The 27,232-nt window shown below is 34.7% G+C and overlaps 1 long non-coding RNA gene across 1 annotated transcript in view; it reads right to left on the bottom strand.

The window, feature by feature from the left end:
- The window catches only part of LOC104651246 (uncharacterized), a 99,599-nt gene extending 78,069 nt beyond the window's left edge, over positions 1–21,530 (bottom strand). Inside the window, exons 1-2 of the long non-coding RNA XR_744740.3 lie at positions 21,471–21,530; positions 19,466–19,541 (exon numbers count right to left, since the gene is read on the bottom strand). This is a non-coding gene — a long non-coding RNA (uncharacterized LOC104651246). The remainder of the gene's footprint in view (positions 1–19,465; positions 19,542–21,470) is intronic.
- Between the last annotated feature and the right edge of the window lie 5,702 nt (positions 21,531–27,232).

Genomic DNA, 27,232 nt, shown 5'->3' with positions numbered 1-27,232 from the left:
CATCATATTTGAGTGGCTTAATTATACATGAATAAACTTTGTCAGCATCATACAGGATGATTTATAAAAACGCAGATCCTGAAACTTCCCAAGACTTCTTGGTAGTTCCATGTAATCTGCATTTTTACAAACTCCCCAGGTAATACTTCTATTCACAAAAAGTTTGAGTATTACTGATAACAACATTCTCTGACATGTTTGCAAACTTAATTATGTTAGAAATTTTGAGAATATGACAAACAATCTTTTATATCTGAGAAATGCTGTCTCTACAGGAGCACTGTTATTTATTCAAAGGGAAAGTTAAAAATAAAACTATCAGTAAAGCACATATATATGATATGTTAGTAACTCTCCATTAACGTGAAACAAATATGCCAGATGGTAAATGCCCTACTTACAAAACTTGGGGAATTGACTGATCCCCAAGCAGAGATCCCTGGAAAATAATTTGTGTCACTCAAGGCAACAAACATGTTGATAAATTGTCTCAGTGTTCATGAAAATGATTGGATTTAAACCGAGCAACTTGGACATGTGGCACTATGGACCAGAGAGCTTTTAGTTGATTAAAGAAAGTTCTCTAACAAATATTCTGTATCAGAGAGACAAAATAAAAACTGTGGTGACTTTATTTATGTTACTATAAATTAAGTTTTTAAACTTACATTTTGGATTATGAGTTTTACATATATATATATATATATTACTTTTTTAGTTATTACACATGACTAGAGTGAGGAAAGTTTATGTGTTCTAAACTCCTTGTACCTTTAGATATAGCATTGCAATAATATAATTTAGAAGATGCATTGTGGCTCAGGCACCCATTTTCATTATTTTAATTTTAAATGGTGATTGTACATGGCTTTTTAAAAGATTAGTTCAAAATTGTCATAATGCATTTTTTAAAGATATGTAGTAACCATACCAGTAAAATGTGATATTAGACAGGAAATGATATTGTCCTAGACACTTAATATAGATTTTCTCATTTACACTTTGAACCTATTTAGAATTTATTCTTCAAGTAAGCCTATTAAAAACTGAGGTTGAAAAAGTTCAAATAATTAAAACGCGAGTTTGTCTAAGTGATTCCAAACCAAAAACTTCTCTTTTATACTAAAATGTCAGAATATATTGCTGATCAAAATTGTTTTGTATTTCTTTGTATTTAATTTAAATAATATTTACTCTTCTGATTTTAAACAATTTTTTGGTAGAAATCTGATGGATAAAAAACCACCCACAAGCTACTATCCAGAGATGATCAATTATAAATTTGTGTGTATGTGTATTGTATAGAAAATATTATATTTTTTGAAGAATCTAGTATGTATCTATGTACCTATCTACATGCATGTATGTATCTATCATATGTCTTTCTGCTTAGCTATAGTTGTTTGTTCTGTTTTTTGTTTGTTTGTTTGTTTGTTTTTTGGTGGTGTTATTAAGCATTTGTCTTTTTGGGGGGAAACAACCCTAGTTCTTTGAAGAACTGCATATTCTTTTATCTAGAGAGTGGATTTCAAAGAAAGTGTTGTTGTGGGATCCTTGGGGTGTTGCTTTTCTGGTCAAAAGCCTCTGTGGCTGGTGGTACCTTTGCCTGAGTTTGGCTTGGGCCCACTGGGTGTGTTCCGCCCACTCGGCCTGTCAGGCTGTGCTCTGCTTATGCTACCAGCCCGAATCTCATGTCAGCCAAGGACAAGCCAGGCATGGAGTAGCAAGGGGTATGTGAGCAAACTAGTGTGGGGTCTGGCCACTGTGCACAGTCAGGCACGCCAGCTGCTGTAGCAGGGCAGGCAGCTCCAGGTGCTGGCACTGGTGCTAGCTCTCTGTGAGGCTGTGGCTGGACCAGGTAAAACACAAACAGCTTTCATGACTGCCAGTGGGGAGCACAATGGCACCTGGAAACTTGGAGATTAAAGGAACTGCAGAGAGCCAAAGAATGAATCATAGCCCTGCTTGGGGAGTTCCCAGGTCTGGGTTCCCTGACGGGCTGCAGTTCTCTCTTTTTCACCCACAATGGGGTGAGCAAGAGGAGTGTTTCAGCCCTGTTTGTGTTACAGCTCTTTCAGCCATTCTTCAGGTCCAGGTTCTTGTCCTGTGTTCAGGAAGAATGAGGTATGCAGACAAACGTAGGGCGATTAAGATGAAGAGGGGCTTTACTGAGTAACAGAATAGCTGAGAAGAGGCCTTGGAGTGGATAGCTCCTCTGTGCAACTGAATGTCACCACCAGTGTTCACATCTCAGCAGAGAGGGTGCCCTAGAGTGAGTAGCTGCTCTCTACCGCCTGTTGTCCTGACATCTGCTCAGCTCTGGGCTGAGCCCGGCTTTTATGGGCCTCAGAAAGGAGAAAGTGCATGCCGACTGGGTCACACGTGGCCCTGGGTAAGCCCGGAAAAGGCACAAGTTCCCACTCTGGTTGGTGGGACTGACTGCCTGAGCCCCAGACTTCAGGTTCTCCCTGGGCTGAAGGTGAGGCCTCACTGAGGACTCACCCCCTTCCATCCAGGAACTGGTCTGCCGCCTGCTGCCATTCATAGTGCCCAGGCTGTAGATGCCAAGGGGTACCTGCTGGCTAGTGCTGAATTGCCCTCATGCCCTCATCAGCTTCCCTCCTATGCTCATCTGCACCCAAAGTCTGGAGGGGGCCAAGGTGGCAGTGGGCTGGTGTGGCAGCACTGCTCCAAGTGTGCCTACACCAACTTGGCTGTGACAGTGCCTGTGCTCAGCCCTGCCTTTGCTCCAAGATTGGAGTGGTCACTGACAGCAGGGAAAATCCAAGCAGTGGGAGCAGGAATTTTCCAGCCAGGGAAGCAGAGTTGGGGCTTCCCGGGCCCCCAAGAGTACAGCTGCACCTGGGTGGGGGTGGGGCTCCTGCCTGCTCTGTGGAGCAGTAGGCCTAGGTCTGCAGCCAACAATTTGGGCTGCTGAAGTTGCGCCTTGGAGTGTGGGGTGCCTGCCTTCTTCATAGAGTTGGGGGAGGCCCAAGTGTCAACTGTGGTTTGGGCAGCTGCAGGTGCACCTGGGGAGCTCCCGCTCCACCAACTTGGAAGGGGTGAGGCTCCTACTAGTCCCCTACTCCTGCTGCCTCCACGGAGGGTGCAGCCTTAGCCACACCTTTCTACTGCAGCTGGTGTGATAGCAGTGCCTGCTTCAGATAGGCCGCTGCTGCCATCAGTATCAAGTTCTTACCTGACTACTAATCTAATAATGGTTGATTGGTTCAGGGTTAGGCAACAGATTTCTTGTAATGCTTTCCAAGAATGTTCTCAGAAGGAATTTAGAAGAGTTAAACACAGAATTGTGTTAGAACATATAAAATATAAAAAGTAGGAGCTATCAATATGTAGTTGTCCTAGTATGCAGAGGACTGTGTAATGGAAGAATGAAGAAACTAGATGCATAAAATGGAGGTTTTGTAAATGCTAAAATATACACTATGTTAAAATTTTGTATTCTCTAAATTTAATGTGTATAATCAACATTTCAATGTCATAAATAACTTGTTTTAGAATTTTATGAGAAAAACTGTGAAAGAACAAAAAATAGTAAATATGACTTTAAACATGCCAATTTGACTATGTAACCTGAAAATCGGCAATTGGCAAAGTCCACCTAAAAATATCAGACCTCCCATACATCTTTTGATAGAGAGGGAGAAGGACAGAAAGAAGGCAGTCAGTCTTTCCACATCATTCCTGTTGGTGACAGAGGTTTCCTGCATCGTATATCAAAAATGACAGAAAAGTAGAGCAAACCTATTCCCAGAAAGGATCATTACTCTTCACCTTAAAAACCTTTAGAATGGTTTTATTGATCAGTCTCATTTCAGTGGAGTACAACATCGAAAGATTTTAGTATTCTACCATCTCTGCTTTTATTATTGCCTTGTATAAGTTCTCTTTCCTTTTCTTAATGATAGCTTAATTAAATTTCATTTTCTGGTCATTTTTACTTCATAAAATCTTCCTTCAATTATTTTTAATTTTGCATTTTTTACCAGTTTTATTATTACAGTTTAATTTCCCAAGAGTAAATGCAAATATTATTTTATCAGGCATCCTAGATATATTATATGTGTATAAATGCATATTTATATTTTATTTATTTATGTTTTTACACAAATGCACTCTACCCTATAATCCCCATGTGCTTTTTTTTTTTTTTTTTTTTTTTTTTTTTTCCTGAGACCAAGTCTTCTCACTGTCACCAAGACTGGAGTGTGGTGGTGCAGTCTCGGCTCACTGCAACCTCTGCCTCCTGGGCTCAAGCGATTCAACTGCCTTAGCCTCCTGAGTAGCTGGGAATGTGTGCCACCACCCAGCTAACTGTATTTTTACTAGAGACTGGTTTTGCTATGTTGCCCAGGCTGGTCTCGACTCATGGGCTCAAGTGATCCACCTGCCTCGGCCTCCCAAAGTTCTGGGATTTCAGGTGTGCTTTTATATTTTGGAAATATTTTTTTCAAAAGTAAACTAAATAGTTGTTTATTTTATAAGGAGCCAAATTATTCCATTAGGGAATATACCCACAATTATTTAACCGGTCTTCTATATTGAATACTTACGTTATTTCTAATATTTTACTATTAAAAATAATGTTGCAAGACTGCAACAATCTTGCGCTTATATCGTTTCATACTTACTAGAATAAATGAGTAGAAAAATATTTTAAAGCCATATTTGTAGAATGCTCATTTTTATTTTGACAAACACTACAAAATTGCCCATTATAGATGTTACAGAAATTTATATTCCAATTAGAAATAACTAAATTTCATCTACAACCATACCATGCTGAACATTCTTGATCTTGTCTGATTTTGGAAGCTAAGCCCATCAGTTCTCAGATGAGAGAGGCGAGTGAGCTTTGTAGTTCTTGATACCCTTTTCACTCAATTATTTTATGCAACCTCTAGATCTTTGCTAGTATAAGAAAAAATTGTGTGTATATTTTAAATTTTTATCCCTTCTCAGAAATTATTATTTCCCATAATTAAGGATCATTAGCATTTCATTTTCTGAAATGGATTATTTATATTTTCTGTTTAGCATTGATTTTTTTTCTCAGTGGCCTGTAGGAATTATCTTAAGAATTAGCAGTTTTTTGTAGATATTTATTTAACATATTACTATTCTTTTGACTTTGCTTATGACCATTTTTTTCTATGTATAAAACTTTTAATAAACATTTTATTTATCAATAATTAATTTTATGCTTTTAGAAGTTTTGCATTTTATTTGGGAAGGTGTTTTCCATACTGAGTTGTAAAATAATTAGCCCATGGTTACTTTTAGCAGGGTTATGGTGTAGAATTCTTTAATTAAATATGTGGTTTAGGCTAGGCGCAGTGGCTCATGCCTGTGATCTCAGCACTTTTGGAGGCTGAGATGGGTGGATCATGAGGTCAACAGATTGAGACCATCCTGGCCAACATGGTGAAACCTCGTCTTTACTAAAAATATACAAAAATTAGCCAGGCATGGTGGCACACGCCTGTGGTCCCAGCTACTCGGGAGGCTGAGGTGCAAGAATCACTTGAACCCAGGAGGTGGAAGTTGCAGTGAGCCGAGATTGTGCCCCAGAACTCCAGCCTGGCAACAGAGCAAGACTGCGTCTCAAAAAAAAAAAAAAAAAAAAAGGTGGATTAATTGGCATTTATATTTTTATGTGTTAAAAGTTTTTTTTTTTTGAGCTTCTAGATGTCTGTTTCTTTAAAAATTTTTAAATTTTCCAAATATCTGAAATACTAAGATTTTTATATACTAATATGTTTATTTTCTTTTAGGCTTTGAAGTATTGTACATTATCTTTACCTCTATTCATGTGCCAGTACATACTGTTTATACAGTGATGCTTTGCAGTATATTTCAATATATTTTCTATAAATTAGGCTGAATATTAGATTTTTAAAAAATAACTTCTCTTTTAACAGTTTTATATTTCTATGTGAACTATATAGTGTTTTGTTTCAAAATATTATACTTGTGTATTTATTTAGATCCCATAAAAATTATAGTTTAGCTTAGGGAAACAGACATCCGTGTAAAGTAGTATCAAGGCACTTATTATGCTTTCCCATTTGCGCAAGTTTACCTTAAAACTTTCTAAGACTATTTTATGATTTTCTTAATGTAGATTATTTTATACCCTACAACTGTTTCCCCAAGAAATATTTTTATTCATATTATAAAATACTTCAGCATCTCCTAACATTTATTTAAATATATGAATTAAATTTCTGCATGTTAATTGAATATCTTGCCATCTTACTGAAGTTCATGATGTTTTGCTGTTTTTCAGGAATAAAATTATATCATACATTAACTGTACTTTCTTTTAAAAAAATTTATAGTTACATATACATTTTCTGATGTTTCCCATATTTATCTTTTTGTTTCTCATCCCTCTTAATATGTTTATTACTTTATTTATCTACTTATTTAGAAACAGGGTATTACTCTGTCACGCAGGCTGCAGTGCAGTGGCATGATCATAGCTCTCTGCCACCTTGAACTCCTGTGCTCATGCAGTCCTGCCCCTTCACCCACCTGAGTAGCTGGGATTACAGGCATGTTCCACTGTACCCATCTCTTCTTCATGTATTTAATGTGCGTTTCATTTTGTTCAAATTTTTTATTTCTATTCACAAGACCTTCAGTTATTTTGGGCTGCTTGATTTTTCCCATTATCAGTAAAACTATGTTGATTAAAAATTTACATAATATTTCCCAATACACAGAAATACATAATTCTTAAAATTCATTTGTTCTTTAGACATCTATAAAGCTACCCCCAAAATATTAAGAATTGTTGTTTTGGCCTTCTGAAATCAAAATATTAGAAAATATAGTTTAGTCTATGAATTAATTTTGTATCATTGAAGTAACAAATTACAATAAACTTAACTACCTGTAATTACACAAACTTACTATCTTTCAGTGATGTATGTAGAAGTACAACATAAGTCTAACTGAACTAAAATTAATTCAGTATAAGGCTGCATTCTTTTCTAGGTGTTCAAGGGGAAAATCCATTTTCTTGCCCTTTCCAATTACTTAGAAAGGTCTCTCTCTATTTCTCTCTCTCTGACAAGTAGACTAAGTTCTCTATTTTTAGAAATTCATATGATTCTATTGAGCCCAAGTGAATAATTCCAGATAATATTTTGATCTCGAGATCCTAAACGTTGATCGCATATGTGAAATGCCTTTTTCCACACTAGGTAAAATATTCATAGGTTGTAAGATTAGGAGGTATGTATTTTTGGTGGGATGGAAAGATGGGGAGGTTGTAGTCATTATTCTGTCTTCCCCCCTCTATTTTAAACAACATATTTGAAAATATTTTATGAAATTTTTGACAGAAATTATTATATTTAAGTAAATATTCAGGTGGACATGATTATAAGGAAATAATAAGATTACAGTTTAATAAATTTCACAGACAACAAACTACTAGATAATCTGACAGACTGTCTACTTTTTGTAAGAAGTTTATAGTGACTTTGATCATGATCAATTTTAATTTACTGTATTTGATTTCAATATAAATAACACAATGTAAGTTATCTTTGTGCTTGGCATCTATTGGTCAATGTTATGTTTGGAAAATGTATTCATCCTGTATATGTAGCAGTAATTTGTTTCCAGATTTGAGCTATTATGAACAATGCTCCTACAAACATTCTGGTAAAATACTTTTAATATGTATTATTTTGCATTTAATTGAATGCATAGTTAGAAGTAGAATTTCCAGAAATACAGTAAAGTGTACTTTTAGTTAGTACACTAATTTTATTGTATAATCTGTGGGATTATGAATAATAATATAATAGATAAGAATAAATATAAAAATAAATGTGATATGAAAAATAGCTGAGTACAAATCAGAAAAATCCTTGAAATAGTACTTTTTTTCTATAAGAACTGGAAATACAGAGAGTGGTAGAATTTTGCATAGTATTACCTACACAATATATTAACCAAGAACAGTATACATTATTTAATGAATGAATTCTTATTTACCAATTACAATAATGAATATTTTGCAACAAACTTCTCATCAAATATACCACTTGACAAGTTAGATGAAAGCTTTGCAACTTCAAATTTCTTGCTTTTTTTAATTGCATTTTAGGTTTTGGGGTACATGTGAAGAACATGCAAGATTGTTGTATAGGTACACACATGGCAGTGTGGTTTGCTGTCTTCCGTCCCCTCACCTGTATCTGTCATTTCTCCCCATGCTATCTCTTTCCACCTCCCCACCCCCCGTCCCTCCCCGATTTCCCCCCAACAGACCCCAGTGTGTAGTGCTCCCCTCCCTGTGTCCATGTGTTCTCATTGTTCAACACCCGCCTATGAGTGAGAATATATGGTGTTTGATTTTCTGCTCTTGTGTCAGTTTGCTGAGAATGAGGGTTTCCAGGTTCATCCATGTCCCTACAAAGGACGTGAACTCATCGTTTTTGATGGCTGCGTAATATTCCATGGTGTATATGTACCACATTTTCCCTATCCAGTCTATCATCGTTGGGCATTTGGGTTGGTTCCAGGTCTTTGCTATTGGAAACAGTGCTGCAATGAACATTCGTGTGCACGTGTCCTTATAGTAGAATGATTTATAATCCTTTGGATATATACCCAGTAATGGGATTGCTGGATCAAATGGGATTTCTATTTTTAGGTCCTTGAGGAATCGCCACACTGTCTTCCACAATGGTTGAATTAATTTACATTCCCACCAACAGTGTAAAAGTGTTCCTATTTCTCCACATCCTCTCCAGCATCTGTTGTTTCCAGATTTTTTAATGATTGCCATTCTAACTGGTGTGAGATGGTATCTCAATGTGGTTTTGATTTGCATTTCTCTGATGACCAGTGATGATGAGCATTTTTTCATATGTTTGTTGGCCTACTGTATGTCTTCTTTTGTAAAGTATCTGTTCATATCCTTTGCCCATTTTTGAATGGGCTTGTTTGTTTTTTTCTTGTAGATCTGCTTTAGTTCTTTGTAAATTCTGGATATCAGCCCCTTGTCAGATGGGTAGACTGCAAAAATTTTTTCCCATTCTGTTGGTTGCCGATTCACTCTACTGACTGTTTCTTTTGCCGTGCAGAAGCTGTGGAGTTTGATTAAGTCCCATTTGTCTATTTTGGCTTTTGTTGCCCTTGCTTTTGGTGTTTTGGTCATGAAGTCCTTGCCTACACCTATGTCCTGAATGGTTTTGCCTAGATTTTCTTCTAGGGTTTTTATGGTATTAGGTCTGATGTTTAAGTCTTTAATCCATCTGGAGTTTATTTTGGTGTAAGGTGTCAGGAAGGGGTCCTGTTTCTGCTTTCTGCACATGGCTAGCCAGTTTTCCCAACACCATTTGTTAAACAGGGAGTCCTTTCCCTATTGCTTGTTTTTGTCAGGTTTGTCAAAGATCAGATGGTTGTGGGTATGTTGTATTTCCTCTGAGGCCTCTGTTCTGTTCCATTGGTCTATATCTCTGTTTTGGTACCAGTACCATGCTGTTTTGATTACTGTAGCCTTGTAGTATAGTTTGAAGTCCGGTAGTGTGATGCCTCCTGCTTTGTTCTTTTTGCTTAGAATTGACTTGGCTATGCGGGCTCTCTTTTGGTTCCATATGAAGTTTAAGGTGTTTTTTTCCAGTTCTGTAAAGAAGATCATTGGTAGCTTGATGGGAATAGCGTTGAATCTGTAAGTTACTTTCGGCAGTATGGCCATTTTCACGATGATGATTCTTCCTTACCATGAACATGGAATGTTTCTCCATCTGTTTGTATCCTCTTTTATTTCGTTGAGTAACGGCTTGTAGTTCTCCTTGAAGAGGTCCTTTACGTTCCTTGTTAGTTGTATTCCTAGGTATTTTATTCTCTTTGTAGCAATTGTGAATGGCAGTTCGTTCTTGATTTGGCTCTCTTGAAGTCTATTACTGGTGTATAGGAATGTTCGTGATTTTTGCACGTTGATTTTGTATCCTGAGACTTTGCTGAAGTTGTTTATCAGTTTCAGAAGATTTTGGGCTGAGATGATGGGGTCTTCCAGATATACAATCATGTCATCTGCAAATAGAGACAATTTGATTTCCTCCTTTCCAGTTTGGATACCCTTTATTTCTTTTTCTTGCCTGATTGCTCTGGCTAGAACTTCCAGTACTATATTGAATAGGAGTGGTGAGAGAGGGCATCCTTGTCTAGTGCCAGATTTCAGAGGGAATGCTTCCAGTTTTTGCCCATTCAGTATGATATTGGCTGTTGGTTTGTCGTAAATAGCTTTTATTGTTTTGAGATACGTTCCGTCAATACCTAGTTTATTGAGGGTTTTTAGCATAAAGTGTTGTTGAATTTTGTCAAAAGCCTTCTCTGCATCAATTGAGATAATCGTGTGTTTTTTGTCTTTGGTTCTGTTTATGTGGTGAATTACGTTTATGGACTTGCGTATGTTGAACCAGCCTTGCATCCCCGGGATGAATCCTACTTGATCATGGTGGATGAGCTTTTTGATATGCTGTTGCAATCGGTTTGCCTGTATTTTATTGAAGATTTTTGCATCTATGTTCATCATAGATATTGGCCTGAAATTTTCTTTTCTTGTTGAGTCTCTGCCGGGTTTTGGTATCAGGATGATGTTTGTCTCGTAAAATGATTTGGGAAGGATTCCCTCTTTTTGGATTGTCTGGAATAGTTTCAGAAGGAATGGTATCAGCTCCTCTTTGTAGGTCTGGTAGAATTCAGCTGTGAACCCATCTGGACCTGGGCTTTTTTTGGGTGCTAGGCTCTTTATTGCTGCCTCGACTTCAGACCATGTTGTTGGTCTATTCAGGGTTTCGGCTTCTTCCAGGTTTAGGCTTGGGAGGATGCACGTGTCTAGGAATTTATCCATTTCTTCCAAGTTTACTAGTTTATGTGCATAGAGTTGTTTGTAATAATCTCTGATGATGGTTTGGATTTCTGTGGAATCTGTGGTGATATCCCCTTTATCGTTTTTTATTGCATCAATTTGGTTATTCTCTTTTTTTTTTTTTATTAATCTGGCTAGTGGTCTATTTTGTTGATCTTTTCAAAAAACCAGCTCCTGGATTTATTGATTTTTTGAAGAGTTTTTTGTGTCTCTATTTCCTTCAGTTCTGCTCTGATCTTAGTTATTTCCTGTCTTCTGCTAGGTTTTGAGTTTTTTTGATCTTGCTCCTCTAGCTCTTTCAATTTTGATGATAGGGTGTCAATTTTAGATCTCTCCTTTCTTCTCATGTGGGCACTCATTGCTATATATTTTCCTCTAGAGACTGCTTTAAATGTGTCCCAGAGATTCTGGTATGTTGTGTCTTCGTTCTCATTGGTTTCGAAGAACATCTTTATTTCTGCCTTCATTTCATTGTTTATCCAGTCAATATTCAAGAGCAAGTTGTTCAGTTTCCATGAAGCTGTGCGGTCCTGAGTTAGTTTCTGCATTCTGAGTTCTAACTCGATTGCACTGTGGTCTGAGAGGCTGTTTGTTATGATTTCTGTTCTTTTGCATTTGCTGAGGAGTGATTTATTGCCAATTATGTGGTCAATTTTAGAGTAGGTGTGATGTGGTGCTGAGAAGAATGTATATTCTGTGGATTTGGGGTTGAGAGTTCTGTAAATGTCTATTAGGTTTGCTTGCTCCAGGTCTGAGTTCAGGTCCTAGATATCCTTTTTGATTTTCTGTCTGGTTGATCTGTCTAATATTGACAATGGGGTGTTAAAGTCTCCCACTATTATTGTGTGGGAGTCTGAGTCTAACTTTGTAAGTCATTAAGAACTTGCCTTATGTATCTGGGTGCTCCTGTATTGGGTGCATATATATTTAGGATCGTTAGCTCTTCTTGTTGCAGTGATTCTTTTACCATTATGTAATGTCCTTCTTTGTTTCTTTTGATCTTTGTTGCTTTAAAGTCTATTTTATCAGAGATGAGAATTGCAACTCCTGCTTTTTTTTTTTGCTCTCCATTTGCTTGGTAGATCTTCTTCCATCCCTTTATTTTGAGCCTTTGTGTATCCTTGCATGTAAGGTGGGTTTCCTGGATACAGCACACTGATGGGTTTTGGCTTTTTATCCAATTTGCCAGTCTGTGCCTTTTGATTTGGGCATTTAGTCCATTGACATTTAGGGATAGTATTATGTGTGAATTTGATACTGTCATTTTGATGCTACCTGGCTGTTTTGTTGGTTAGTTGATGCAGCTTCTTGATTGTGTTGATGCTCTTTTACCATTTGGTGTGTTTTTGGAGTGGCTGGTACTGGTTGTTCCTTTATATGTGTAGAGCCTCTTTCAGGAGTTCTTGTAGAGCAGGTTTGGTGGTGATGAAATCTCTGAGTGCTTGCTTGTTTACAAAGGATTTTATTTTTCTTTCACTTATGAAGCTTAGTTTGGCTGGATAGGAGATTCTGGGTTGAAAGTTCTTTTCTTTAAGGATGTTGAATATTGGCCCCCAATCTCTTCTGGCTTGTAGGGTTTCTGCTGAGAGATCTGCTGTGAGTCTAATGGGCTTCCCTTTGTGGGTAACCCGACCTTTCTCTCTGGCTGCCCTTAGCATTTTCTCTTTCATTTCAACCCTGGTGAATCTGACAATTATGTGCCTTGGGGCTGCTCTTCTTGAGGAATATCTTTGTGGTGTTCTCTGTATTCCCTGTATTTGAATATTGGTCTGCCTTGCTAGGTTGGGGAAGTTTTCCTGGATTATATCCTGAAGAGTAATTTCCAGCTTGGAAAATTTCTTGCTTAATAAAGATCTAGTTACTGATCAGAATGATGAGAATGCACTTGAGTATTCTCATTATATTCAGAACCCAGATACAATGTATGCAACTTTGGATTGCCCTTCAGAACCCAGACACCTTTGTATTCATGAATTTGGTAATTTAGACAAGAAAAATCAAATACCTGGTGCTTTAGTGCTTTATTATATTTATTCTAATAAACATTATCTATAATATCTATAGATAATAAACATTATCTATAATGTTTTTGGAAAATTACCAAAATTGCTTCTATGTGGTATAGAATGAACATGAAGAAAATAGTATTGGACTTGACTAAATTTGTTCAGAGTATGAGAGATAACATATAACCATTAAATTTTACAACCATTTCCCAGTGGCTAGATGCCCCTGTATATGGCAGATATTGCTAGACGAAGTAAGGTTTGTTTCCTATACACAGTGTGATTGTCTTGGTTATCCTGCTTCATAATTCAGTACTCTGTCATTGACAAACAAAAACTAGCACTCTTCATCTTTTTTTTCTACATTAAGTTAAGCAGCAATTCCATAATTCATGCATTTGCTTAATAAATATTTATGAAATACATTTCAGGTGCTAGGCCTTTTTAGGCCTTTTATATATGGAATTGAACAAAACAGACAACATGTCTTTCTTTATGGTATTTATTCAAGTGTGGAAGAGATACATAACATGTCTTTCTTTATGGTATTTATTCAAGTATGGAAGAGATAAATAAATAGACAAATGTTGCCTTAGTCTCAGATTATGTCCAGTCACAGAAGACTTCCCATCATTATACAAACATGCTGTTCCTTTTCCCATTTGGAGTTTCCGTTTTCCAGCTACACTGCATTTTCTGTCTTCACGTACCACACCACTTTTGTTCAGCAAATTGGAGGAAAATATTCTTAAAAGAGTTGAGAGTTGTCTTTACTTCTTTTCCTCCTATTCTCTCAAATCTTAACATTGGTTTGAGCCATTATTATATCTTGTTTGGATTATTGTAGTAGCCTTCAAATTATTCTTCCAATTTGTATGCAAGTCATCTATGTGTATTTATACATAGTACATAGTAGCCTGAAAGTTACTATTAAAATGCCCATGACTTTATATGTCACTCCTCTGCTTAAAATCATCTAATAGCTTCCAATTTCTCTCAGAGCAAATGCTGCATCTTTGCAATGTCCTGTGAGGTTCTAAGTAACCTTGCCTCAAATACCTATTACTTCATATTGTAACACTCTCATTTTCTTTTATTTCAGCTTTATGCTTCCATTTCAAGAATGCCAGGCATGCACCCTTCTCAGAGACTTCGTATTTTCTCTCTTTTCTTTCTGAAATGCCCTTCCGTGCATACGATTTCTGATGTCTTTCAGGGATCCTCTTAAATGTATCTTTGCAGGAAGACCTGCCCTAACATGCCTACTTAAAATTGCACAGTAACTTCAATTCTTCCTCATTCTCATTCTAATCTAGTCATGCCAGTATTCAAACTGTTTCCAAACACACCAATTACAATTCTACTCCAGCAGCTATTCACTTAATATTCCTTATGCTGAGAATGTTTTTCTCATAGACATATACTTGGCCTTCTTACTCTCTTTGCTTGGGTCTTTCTTCAAATGCCATTTCTTAGTAAATTGTTTCCTGATGTTCCCATATGAGGTTGCTCCCTCCTTTTTACACTTGGTATCCTCTTTCTTATTTTATTAAACTTAATTGAATGTTTCAAATATAAAACTTATTAATTTTTACTGGCTTCTTACCTATGCCCTCCTAATAAGATTTTTATGATAGCTTGAATATTTACTTGTTTAAGACATGAGTACGTAGTAGACGATAAGTTCATACCTACATGTATTATGACAGTGTTTAATGTCAGATAGTTATGGAGAATAAAGATGGCTAAGTGGAAAAGCTGTCACGGAGGCATATGTGCCTACTTTGTACAATGTTTTCAGGGAAAAGATCAATCATTTATGTGTCAAGGTGTGGGAGAAGAGTTTTTGACATGGGAAAATAGCCCATACAGATCCCCACGAGAGGAAAATTTTTGGCATAATATAGGAATTCAGGTAGACTAGTGATACAGGAGATAGAATGAAATTATTTACTCAGATAATGAGAGCAAAGAGTCCTCAGCAGACCTTCCATTCTAATAAGCAGTAGCCCAAGAAATCGCTTCTTTTCTAACAAAGAGCAGTGTTAGAGATTGAGCTGCAAATATACATAAGGAAGTTGGAAGCTTGCACACGGATAATGCTGGCAGCTGCACCAATAGAAAAGGGTTCCCGGGGGTCAGGCATGTCCAACATGGGAACTCCATCTTCTCTTTTTGTTAGCATGTGTACACAAAGAAATTGGCAACATGGAGCAGCTCAGGTAGAGAATCCACCTGCATAACAAAAAATTGGTATGGGGACTGCCAGAAATTCATACCCTATGCAGATGGCATACCTGGTCCTAACAGGTTTTAAAGCCCTATGTAGATCAGACACCACCTTCTCACTAGCTCATCTATAAAACCCACTGCATTTCACTACGGATCGACAACCCATTTTTCTAGGACCTCTCTCTATAGCACAGAGCTAGTCTCTTTCTTTCTCCTCTTAAGTTTTTTCTCATAACCTCACTCTGTGTGTGTCCTTGTACTTAATCTCCATGGCCATAAGACATGAACCTTGGGTGTCACCATAGACAAGGAGGCCACTTCATTAGTGTGCCTGCATCAGAGTGAACCCTGAGAAATAGTAGGAAATAAAGTCAGAGAAGAAATGGGGCCTGTTCATACACACAATTAAGTCATTAAAAGAACAATGGATTTACTTGTAAGTCATTGGAATTACATTAAAGTGTTTTGAGCAGAGTGATGACATTATCTAATTTACATCTTGAAATGATCTTTCTGGCTGAAAGGGAAAAGATTGGTTGGGATAAAAGAGTGGGACCTGTGAAAAGGCTAGTACCGTAAAAGGGATGTTGTTAGCTTGGCCAGGGTGGTGGCATTAAAGGTGACAGAAACTGCTTAGGTTTAATTATCATTTTATGATAGCACTAATGATAATTTCTGATTGACTGAATGTGGAGCTTGAGAGAAATCAAGGATGATTCTGAAGTATTGACCTAAGTAATTAGTAGTACAAAGATACCTACCAATTGTGGTCAGCTACCAGCAGAAACATAGTTTATGGGAGAAATCAAATTGAATGTTGGATATGTTGAGTTGAAAAAGTCTATTTAACATCCAGTCTGCAAGTTAAGCACAGAAATCTAAAATAGAGAATATGTGCTAATTGGCTATTTTTATTTAACATGCTTTAAGGTTAACAGTAAAAGAGGTCAGGAGCAAGAAGGAAAACAACTGATATGAGAAACAGATGAGGAACCAATAAGAAAGTATTGTCCTAATAGTCAACAAAGAACTATTTAAAGAAATGAGTATGTCACATGATAGTGATAGATCAAGTGACGTGAAAACTGAAAGTTGGTCATTGGTTTTATGAGTAGGGGAATTACTGGAGACCAAATCAAAAATCATTGATTGCACTCAGAAAGTATAGCTTGCAAAGTTTCTGAATGTCTGTGTCTAATGTGCAGTAGCGGCACTCCTGCAGCAGAACATCTATCCTCATCATAACTCTCTGTAAACTGACAGCACACATTATAACCCGATTATGACCTTGTAGTTAAGAAATGTGAATATAGCAATATTAAAAATTTTTCATTTAATTGAGCAAGTGACTTTTGCAGGAATTGGTACTCTTTGAATCCATAGCATTATATGAGGTTTAATAGTAAGAACCGAAAATATTTTTAAGCCTGTGGGCAAAGGCCCAATATTAAAGCCCAGATCTTATTTCTTAGGTTGTGTAATGATATTAATTTACTAAAAATAAATAAATAAATCTTAGGTATCTGAGTTCTCTAAGTTCTTCACATTGTCTTGGTATTACTGAAATTTATTGGGCCTGCCCGAGAGAAATTATTTGATTTGACTATACCAGGTGTGAAACGTCATACTCTTACGTTTAGAACTTTAGTGAGACTATAATTTATTTTTTAGATATCTCTTATTTATTGTTTTAGGATATTAATGGAAGATAGCTTAGATACAGGACAGAACTACAAAAAAATCAACATTTTATTTCCGTTGACAGTGTTTATCAGGCATTAATCTGTGTTAAATTCCCATGCAAGGCTTTATAAAATTAAGACAAACTTAAGCTTTTATAGAAGGAGCATAATTTTAGCCATTCACACTTAACATTATAAAATATGGTGTAATATCATTTTGCAAGCAGTAAGATATAATATCTAATCAGAAACTAATTAGAAATACAGTATTTTATCAACTATATCTTCTGTCATTTCAGCTTCCTTTTAAATCAGAGTTGTCTAAAATTAAGATATCTTAAATATTTTAGATGAATGATCTGTCCTCCTGGCAGAATACAAAAATAAAAATGATTTGCAGAGGAAAAGGTTTGAAAAGTTTAATAACCTATATTTAAAATGTAGCAAGACTTTTAGTACTTTCATCAATTTTGATATTAATGTCTTCCCAGTCATTTCTCAGACTATAATAATCCTTAAATAATGACTTTCAACATTAAAATGTTGATGATCTTTGTATGAGAACAAGTGTGTATTTATGGACTTTAGTTACCTAATGAAATGCAGGAACAAGTTTAACACTTTGTTTAGAAAATGATTTACTTTAATAATTAGTCTGGTGTCAGACATGTTGAAAACATAGGAATACCTTTTAAAAAAGTCACATGTACTGTGGCTTGGTTTGTGAGTCACCAGTTTGTGGCACTGCAGAAAGCTACATTAAATAGAAGTGATTCCAAGTGGCTGGATGAAACTAATTTGTATTTTTATTTATTTTATTGATATTATAAAATAGATTTTTATATATTGTTGTAAATTAAATTTATTTTCTATTTTTCAACCAATGTTTTAGAAATAACATTTACATTTGACTGAATTAGAAAATTAAAACTTTTAAAATCACATAGAATTAGGTATTTTTGTTTATTATTTACATTTAACATCTGATTCAGAAATTAATACTAGGAGAAGTATGACTTAAGAGAGTAATTAGACGTTATTTCAATGTGATTTTTTATTTACCTAAAATTGTGTATAATTCATCTAATTTTACCCATTAATGAAATTCTACTATAAAAATGTTTTCTCAGTTGTTATTAATGCCAGTTATTGTAATAAGGTAAGAACACATCAAGCATTCCAAATATATTTTAATGCAACTTTGTTAAATCAAAATATGAGAAAGTTATGTTCATGTAAGATAAACAAAATAAGAAACATACCAATTTATATATGATTAATATACTAAGTACTAATAAGTACTAATGTACTCTAGTTGTAAGAGTTTAAGGGTATATAATTTATAGTTTAAGTTTATAACTAATTAATAGTTTAAGTATTATGTTATTTTATAAATAAGTAGTATGGTTCAATTAAGCTGTATGATCATGTTTACCCAGTTTTTCGCTGCTCAAAAGATTATATTATAGCATATGTTCTTAGAAAAATCAAAACAGTAAATGTATATTATAAGTAAGTATATGAGCAGGATTACGATGGTTACTTTTAGGTGTCTGCTTACTTGGATGAAGGCATACCTAGGTAGCTGGTAAAGCATTATTTCTGGTATGACTGTGAGTGTTTCCAGAAGAGATTGGCATTTGTCTCAGTGGACTGAGTAAGGAGGATCTTCCCTGAACTAATGTGGATGGGTACCAGCTAATTGGCTGAGGGCCTAGATAAAACAAAAGGAAGAGGAAAGGTGGATTCTCTTTCTCTTTTGAAGTTGTGGCATGTTTTTTCTCCAGCCCTTGATATCAAAACTCCAGGGTCTCTGGCTTTCAGAGTCTAGGACTTGTACAAGTATTCCCCCAGTTTCTCAGGACTTTAATCTTGGACTTAGAGTTGCACCTTTGGCTTCCCTGGTTCTGGGGTCTTTGAACTTGGACTAACTGATGCCACGAGCTTCCCCAGTTCTTCAGTTTGTAGATGGCTTATTCTGGGGATTCTCAACATCTATGATACATCCATGATACCTGTGTCATATCTTCCATATTCCTGTTTGGCTGCCTTGCAATAATTAAAATCTCTGCTGTAACCCTCCTGCTGTTCTCAGCATATTGGCTTTTCTGGGCAAGAAGAAATCTGTCAAGCTATAAGGGTACTTGAATGCTCTTTATTTTACAGATGAGGAAACTGTCATCTCAGCATTTGTTGACTGAGTGAATGAACTTGGCAGAGTTGGTTATCTACAGTCAGATGGTTTGGGTCAGAGCCCTTTTCCTGTGCACATTTCTGCTCTTATATTAATATAGCTTAGAAGCTTTAACAAGCTATTCATTTTTTTTTTCAAGACCCCAGTCTTTTTTATTCCTTAAGTTCACTGTTAAGTTTTTCCTGCTTATCTGTGTTTCAGTCCTTTCTCTTTGGGTGCTAGCTACAACTGTGATATTGGTCTCCAAAGACATTTAGATTATCTGACACCACATAAAGATTTTTTTCCCCTATAGTAAGAACAGGTCATACTAACTTCTTACTGTTGGTTAAGAAACAATCTTAGAATAAATATTTTACACTGCATCATTTTACCAAATATATCACAACAATAATAATGAATGAAAAAGATGAAGCAAATACATTTGACTTACAGAAGATTTCCAGATTTTGTTTTCTATTTTCAGTGTTTCATATTTCCCAACTGAAAGACTATAAAGCTCTGAGGATCTAAAAGATAAATACATCTTCAAAATATTAGATTCTAACCTCCCAGACAAGCATTGGCATTATTAACTTTTAATAGGACAATAGCAGAAAACAAGATTTGGTTCTTCTTTGATCCAGTAATGAAAATTTTATTAATAAATAGGATAAATTATAGTGTCAAGAAAATTTTTTTATTAAAGATTTTTTTCCTGGGGGCTAGGCCTGGGAATTCTGCCATCCATCTGAAAGAATGAGTTTTTTGTTCTTGTTGTTCACATATGATTCTCTTATAAGCTACAGCATTTTTTATTCATGGTACAGATATTAGTGCTAGTGTTGGGAGATGAGATTAAATTATATTCACTAATATAATGAAGTATGGGGAAGAGACTAGAAGAATCTAGTTTAGTGTTTGAAAAATCAATAAGTTTCCAAGTATCTGGCAAATCCAGAGAGGAAAATGATTGGAAGAACCACAAGAAAAGTAGACTGTATACATATAAGCCTTATTTGTAAGAAAAAAGTGTAGGTAAAAGAATATCAAACATAATTTGATATACAGTTGTGGAAGGAAACACTATATTCTCCAACTTTTACTATTTTTATTTTTTAAGCAAATAAGCTAATATTTTATTAGAATCAAACTATACTTTGAATTTAAGAAATTAATAATTTAATTTAGAGGTAATTCTTTATCAAAATCTGATAACTTAGGAAATGTTTGTTAGCCCATTTGAGCTGAAAGACCATCTTGATGGCTGCTACTTAGAACCCTAAGGTGACTTCTATGATGAAAAAAGTTATGAACCACTTTGGAAAATAAGAGTTCATGAGTGAAGATTCTGCTTTAGGTAATGAAATAATAATAGAAGCAGAAAGGTTAAAAAGCTTTTGTAAAGATCAACAACCAGTAAGTAGCAGGGCAAAAATCAGTGTAAGATTTTACAATCTCGGGGGCTTTTAACCATATCACTGACTTTTTGTAGAGCGTTTTGTTAATGAAGTAACACTTTCTATAGACATAATGTTGTGGCTAATGGGATATCTCCCAATATTAATACTTAATTTTTTTTGGCTATATATTTTTTAAAAAGTATTACCTTAAAACTGTAATAAAATCTCCTTGCATGCTATGGATTCCATAATGGGTAAAGATAATACTAAATTTGTCTTATATTTCTTTAATGTACTGTGCTATAATTTCATTATGAAATCCGTTAAAATATTGGAAAACTTTTAATATTACATTCTACATGAATCAGTTTTTAAAGATTTTTCTCAAAAAATACAGTCATAACAATATATAATTAAAGATATACAAAAGAGAAATAATCTTCAAAAAATTAAAATTTTTTTATACTTTTCAGAATGAGAGAAACACATTTTTAAGTGAAAATGCATTATCAGGCAACAACTAAAAAAATTACTAGTTCCTCAGCTTGCAAAGATCTCAAGGCCAAGTGCCTTTTCTATCATCAAGGATAAAAGAGCTAACCTCAGTACTGATTTACAGGATGGCTTTTATTTCTTTACTGAATTTATGAGCATTTATATAGTTTTCATACCTTAGGCAACAAAATGACAATGGCAGAATTGACCTTTAGAAAAAAATATATTTTTCCTCATTTCAAAAGAGAAATGAGTTCAGACATGGAGCTATAAAGTTCAAAAAACAAAAAGATAAAAGATTCTGAAAATGAATACAGTACATATATTTTTACTTGTATATAAAACATAATATATTAAAGTAAAGAAAACATATAGAGGTTCACAATTCTAAAACTTTTGAGTAAGTTGTTTTGATTTAGAAAACATACTTTTCTGAATACAGGTGATTAATTTCTAGAAGGGAAACATCTTTCTCAATAATATATTGTCTTAGTCTGTTTGGACTGCTGTATAACACAACATAGACTGGCTTGCTTATGGAAAAAAACATTTATTTGTCACAGTTCTGGAGACTGAAAGCCTGAGTTCAGGGTGCTAGCACAGCTGGGTTCTGGTGAGGACCAGCAGTCTTTTGGGACTGAGCCCCCAACCTATAGAGTTTGATGCTATTTCCATAGAAGACAGTGTAGGAATTTCATTGGAGGACACTTATCTTTTATCCACTGAATAACTGATTGCTTGCTTGCTGGTGGGAAGAAACTCCCGCATATGGTAGTCACAGTCTTCCATGTTGATTGTTGTGCTGTGAGAACAGAGAAAAACTGTTTTTCTACTCACATCCTCAAAACATATGCCCTTATGAATAGAAAGTTACAACCAAAAATGTCATTGCATCATAACCTGTAGAGCCAAAACCTTGAAATAGTTGAAATCTTCATTAACCATTTATATGGTCAATATGTTTTATTTATATAGTCAGTGTAAATTAACCATTTAATCATTAACCACTTATTTATATGCAGAGTTTTTAGTTCCTTTTGGTAGATAATTTTAGCCATTGGTGAAATTTGAAATAGATGGACTTATTTACAAAGTCTAATAAGGTTCGAGTTCACTATACATTAACTGTATAAATAAATTCTAGTATATTCATAGATTATACATCACTGAGAATGAAGTATAATATTGATGAGACTCACAAATATAATTGTATGATTTTTTGTGTAAGCTGTATACGAAAAATATAGGCCACATGTTTCCATTAATATAAATGTAAGACACAGGTAAAACATGTTTGTGTTTTAGAAGTTAGATCGTGATGCTGTTGCAGGAAATGGTGATTGAGAGGAACCACAAGGGAGTCTCTGGTGTGTCGATAATGTTCTATTTATTGCACTTTAACATTTTCAGGCCCAGTTTATGCAGACCTAAGTTTACTTAAAAATATTTTTAAAAATCAGATATTGAAATTCACTGATTTACTCTTGATTTTCCATGGAATCAATGTTAAGTGACATAAATTTCAACAGTAAAATTTTAAATAAATCACGGTAAGTTTGGAAAAATTTCTGGAGAATTTCTAAACTACTAGACATAGGAATATTAATGCAATTATAGAAATAGTAGTATTTTCAGGAAGAATTTCTTTGTACATAGTTTGTGAAAGCAAAGATGAAACTTCTATTATCACCCCAAAATAATCTTGGCATAAAAGCATTGAGATCCACTATATTATTAAATAGACAATACAGTATTTATATTTCCTGATTAGATTTCAAATTTATTCCACTACTTACTTTTTATTCCAGTAGTATGTTATATGATGCTAAAATTCATCATTAAAGTAATTATTCTCACTTTCCTGTTTCTCCTCAATCAGCTTGGATATAGTGGGTAGAAAAGCTATTGTTTTTAGTATAAAGCCTGTGCAATATACACATGAACTGAAAAATATTGTTGAGAGGTTGTATAACGATTTGTGTATTCTTAAGTATGGAAAATATATAGTATTTACAATATTCATATTTGGAAATAAAAGAAAGTATTTCTTTGTAGCATATGGTACATGCAATTTTAATAAGGAGTATTTTAGGAGAGAAATTATATAAAATAAAAATTTTGAGTGTAGCCAAGAAAAATTCCAGTGAGACTGGTTAGCATGAATTTAACAGTGAATACTACTGTTTACATATTCTAGTGTTCACTAAGTAATAATCTAAAATCAAATACTTTATTTAGCAGAACATAAAATCAAAGTCATTTAAATATGTCATTTAGTCTGACAAAAAACATTTAACACTATATTGAACTAAAAATGTATAATTTTATATTACAGAGAAATAGCAACACTTTCATCTCCTGAAAATATGAAAAAATTATCACTGACCTCTGGGCTCCTTTCTTTAAAATCAGTCTTGTGGAATCAAAGACGTAAAGGTGAATGTAAATTACAGGAACTAACTTTTGCACATTAAGCTTAGCTACTTTGTGCAGAGTTCTTAGTTCCTTTTGATAAATAATTTTAGCCATTGGTGAAATTTGAAATAGATGGACTTATTTACAAAGTCTAATAAGCTTCTAGTTTGCCATGCCTTAAAAAATTTCTAACACTTATTTGCAAGAAAAGCTCACTGAGGCTTATTTTTTAAGGCAGGTTTTATTTACTGTTATGGTCAACTTGAGGCAATAAAAACTTAGCCATACCAATAGTTCGACTTGAGATCATTCAGAATTTAAGCCTCAGATGACTTCATTAAAGATATAGGTTACAGGCATTGTTAGATATGTAGGGTGTTGACAGTATTTTAATCAATCCTAAAAACTTGAATACTTTAAATTTTACTAATAAGAATTTACATCTAGTGTTTATAATGCTAATTAAAATATTCACTTTACCAATTAAAAAAACTATGACCTTCACTTTAATAAATTGCAATATTTCTGGTCTAGATCAGAGATTAAGGTAGCTGAAATATTTGTAGGAGCCACTTCTGGAGTTTAGACTTTCAGATAAAATGATAGTTGACCATCCCTGAAATGTATACCGTATTTTATTGTATTGTATATGTATTGTATTGTATTGAATGTGTATTGTATTGGCTAGTAAAGACTAACCAATCTGAGTTATAATTGAATTTGAAGAGCACACAGACATGCACACATACATTGGCATATATCATACTATACTGTCTTTGGGAAGAATTCTAGAGTACTTTATTTAAAGTATTAACCATAAAAATATGAGAAACTCTGGAGAAGCTATAAACAATGTTGAACTGCTGCACATTTGTTGAAGGTAGGTAGGGCTAAAGAGGAAATGGTGGGTTAAAACCTGCTAAAGAGAGAAGTCAGAGGCAGTTCTAAGGGAATAGCAGACAAAATATTTTTATGTTTTGATAATGCTGGAACACATTTCCATAGCTTTAAAATAATAAGAGCCAAGTCACTTATTGGTTAAATCAGCAACAACTCATTCAGCGTCACCAGTTTGGTGTCAAGCACATCTTTTTGTTGAAGACTTACTGGATTGAAATGTTTGAGTTGCTCTCTGTACTTCCCTGTAAGAGGATAACCTGTAAAATTCCAACTACAGTAAATACCTGGCCAAGTGGTCTCGGGCAAGAGTTACCAAAAGTGCCTCTGTGTGGACTTCTGGTTTTAGCTCTTGCATGTAAAGCACGTGGAAGTTGTACTCCCATTCTTAAAATGAGAACATGTTAAGAAAATGGAAAATAAATGACTTTCCTTGGATCCATCAATAATAAGCTTCCACTGTAGAATTATTACAATGGTTACAATCTATAAACCTGACAGCATCCATTGCTGGTGAAGATGCAAAACAACAGAAACTCTCAATCATGGTTGACAGGAATGAAAATGGTGCAAACAATTTGTAAAATGTTTGGTACTTTTTTTTACAGAGTTAAACATTATCTTACCATATAATAAAGAAAGAGCTGTCCTGGTTTTTACCCTACTTATTTGAAAACTTATGTCCACACCAAAACTTTCATTTAAATGTTCATCACAGCTTTATTTATAACCACCGAAAACTGGAAGGAAAAAAAGGATGCCCTTCAATAGATGAATTATACCATATATATCCTTCAGAGACTGGCTTATTTAGCTTAGCAATATGTATTTAAGAATTTACCATGGCTTGATCATTTGTATTTGATTATATTGTATTTAACAAATGCTAATATTTTATGATACATTGGAACACTATTCAGAGATAAGAAACAATAGAAATTATCAAGCCATGCTAAAATCTTAAATACATATTGCTAAGTTAAATATGCCAGTCTCAAAAAGATATATACTGTATAATCCCATTCATGAATTTAGAATGTATCATCTTCTAGAAAAAAACCAAAACTATAAAGATGCTAAACAAATGATTAGTTACCAGGAGTTTAGTGTGGGTAGAGGCTTCAGTAGATTAAACAAAGGATTTTCTTGGAACAGTAATACTATCCTATATGATATTCTCCAATACAGTGAAGGATCCATTATTCTATGCATTTATCAGAACTCACAGCATAAAGTGTAAACCTTTTAGGCAAATTTAGTTATTTAGGACATCAAGGAATCCCAGGATGTGATGCAGATTTTGACAACATAATCTAATTGTATTACAAATACATGATATACCCCCACTAAAAAAAGGGAGGAAAAAGACACTGACCAGGAAACTTCAGAAATGAGTGGAATCTGTAAGACTGGCAAAAAGAATTGTTCTTAAGCATTATATCCTAGTTCATAAGGCGTTTTCCACCAGGATATAGATTAACAACTCTAAAATCTTTATAACTGCATCCTAAGATTGATTAATTAAACAAATAATGGCAAATGGTAGAAGCCAGGCCTTCTTACTATTAAAATAGAATGTTACAGATAAGCAAAGGGTTAAAGTTAGATTATATGGTAGTAGACTATATTTGGAAACATAAGTATAAACTCATGTTTTGCTTAATATGAATAGACTTGCTTACATATAGGAATATATATATATATGTATATATATATATATATATACATACTTTGGTTAGTACGCATACATGTTTCTTTATTCTGTCACATGAGAGGGTCTAGTAGCAATGGCAGTTCATTAGCAACAAGAAAACCAAGCAGGCTGATCATTGTTTCTAATCGCAATCTCTAGTAAAAGAAACTTGGGCTCTGTGGGAAAAGGGATGGTTGTTGGGCTGGGGAAAATATATATAAAATGAACCTGGGGTATTTTGTAGTGCAAAATGTAATAACATACTCAAAAAAGAAAATAAAATGAAGAAACAAAACCCAACAGCGATAATATGTCAAAAGGACACAAAGCCAACTAAAAGAGCTACCAATAGTCAAGGCTCAAAGTATTTGCACAAGGATACACATAAAGTAGTGTTAGATTTTAACTCAAGATATAAAATAAATATTCATGTGCCTATATTGACATATATATATATATATATATATATATGTAATTTAAGTCCATCAATTGCAAAGAAGATACAAATGTCCTCTGCAGAAAAATTTGAAATAGTTTAGATAGCTAGCTACTCTGTTATCAAGGAGGTTAAACATAGCTCCTTGCCTCTTAACTGTGGTCTGTACGTAGTGATTTTCTTCCAATGCATGCAATATGGAAAGGGGAAAAAGAGTACATTTACAGTGAAGAAACCTGATAAAAACTATCTCAACCAGATGATGAAGGTTAGCATCAATAGCGACAACTCATGTGCATAGGGTCTACCCTTGATATGACATATTAAGAATTGCACTTTATTGCCGGGTGTGGTGGCTCATGCCTGTAATCCCAGCACTTTAGGGGTCGAGGTGGGAGGATCACGAGGTCAGGAGATCGAGACCATCCTGGCCAACATGGTGAAACTCCTTCTCTACTAAAATACACAAAAAAAAAATTAGCCAGGCATGGTGGTGCATGCCTGTAGTCTCAGCTACTCGGCAGGCTGAGGCAGGGGAATTGCTTGAACCCGGGATGTGGAGGTTGCAGTGAGCCAAGATTTTGCCACTGCCCTCCAGCCTGGCCACAGAGTAAGACTCCATCTCAAAAAAAAAAAAAAAAAAAATTGCCAAAGCTTTATTTATGTAGCCTTCTGCTCCAAAAAATGTAACTCTGATCTAACCATGAAAAAAATTGCAAACTTATCCCAATTGAGATTCTACAAAATATCTAACCTGTACAAAACACTGTCAAAATCATCAAAATCAAGGAGTGTATTGAGAACTGTGACATCCAAAAGAAGCTTAGGAGACATTAATACCAAATGTCATTTGGTATCCTGGATCAGAACTTGAAAGAAAAA

Source organism: Saimiri boliviensis, chromosome 16 (genome assembly GCF_048565385.1).
Source record: "Saimiri boliviensis isolate mSaiBol1 chromosome 16, mSaiBol1.pri, whole genome shotgun sequence".
Lineage (NCBI taxonomy): Eukaryota > Metazoa > Chordata > Mammalia > Primates > Cebidae > Saimiri > Saimiri boliviensis.
Note: the sequence above shows the minus strand (reverse complement) of the source record. Positions and strands in the feature narration are given on the sequence as shown.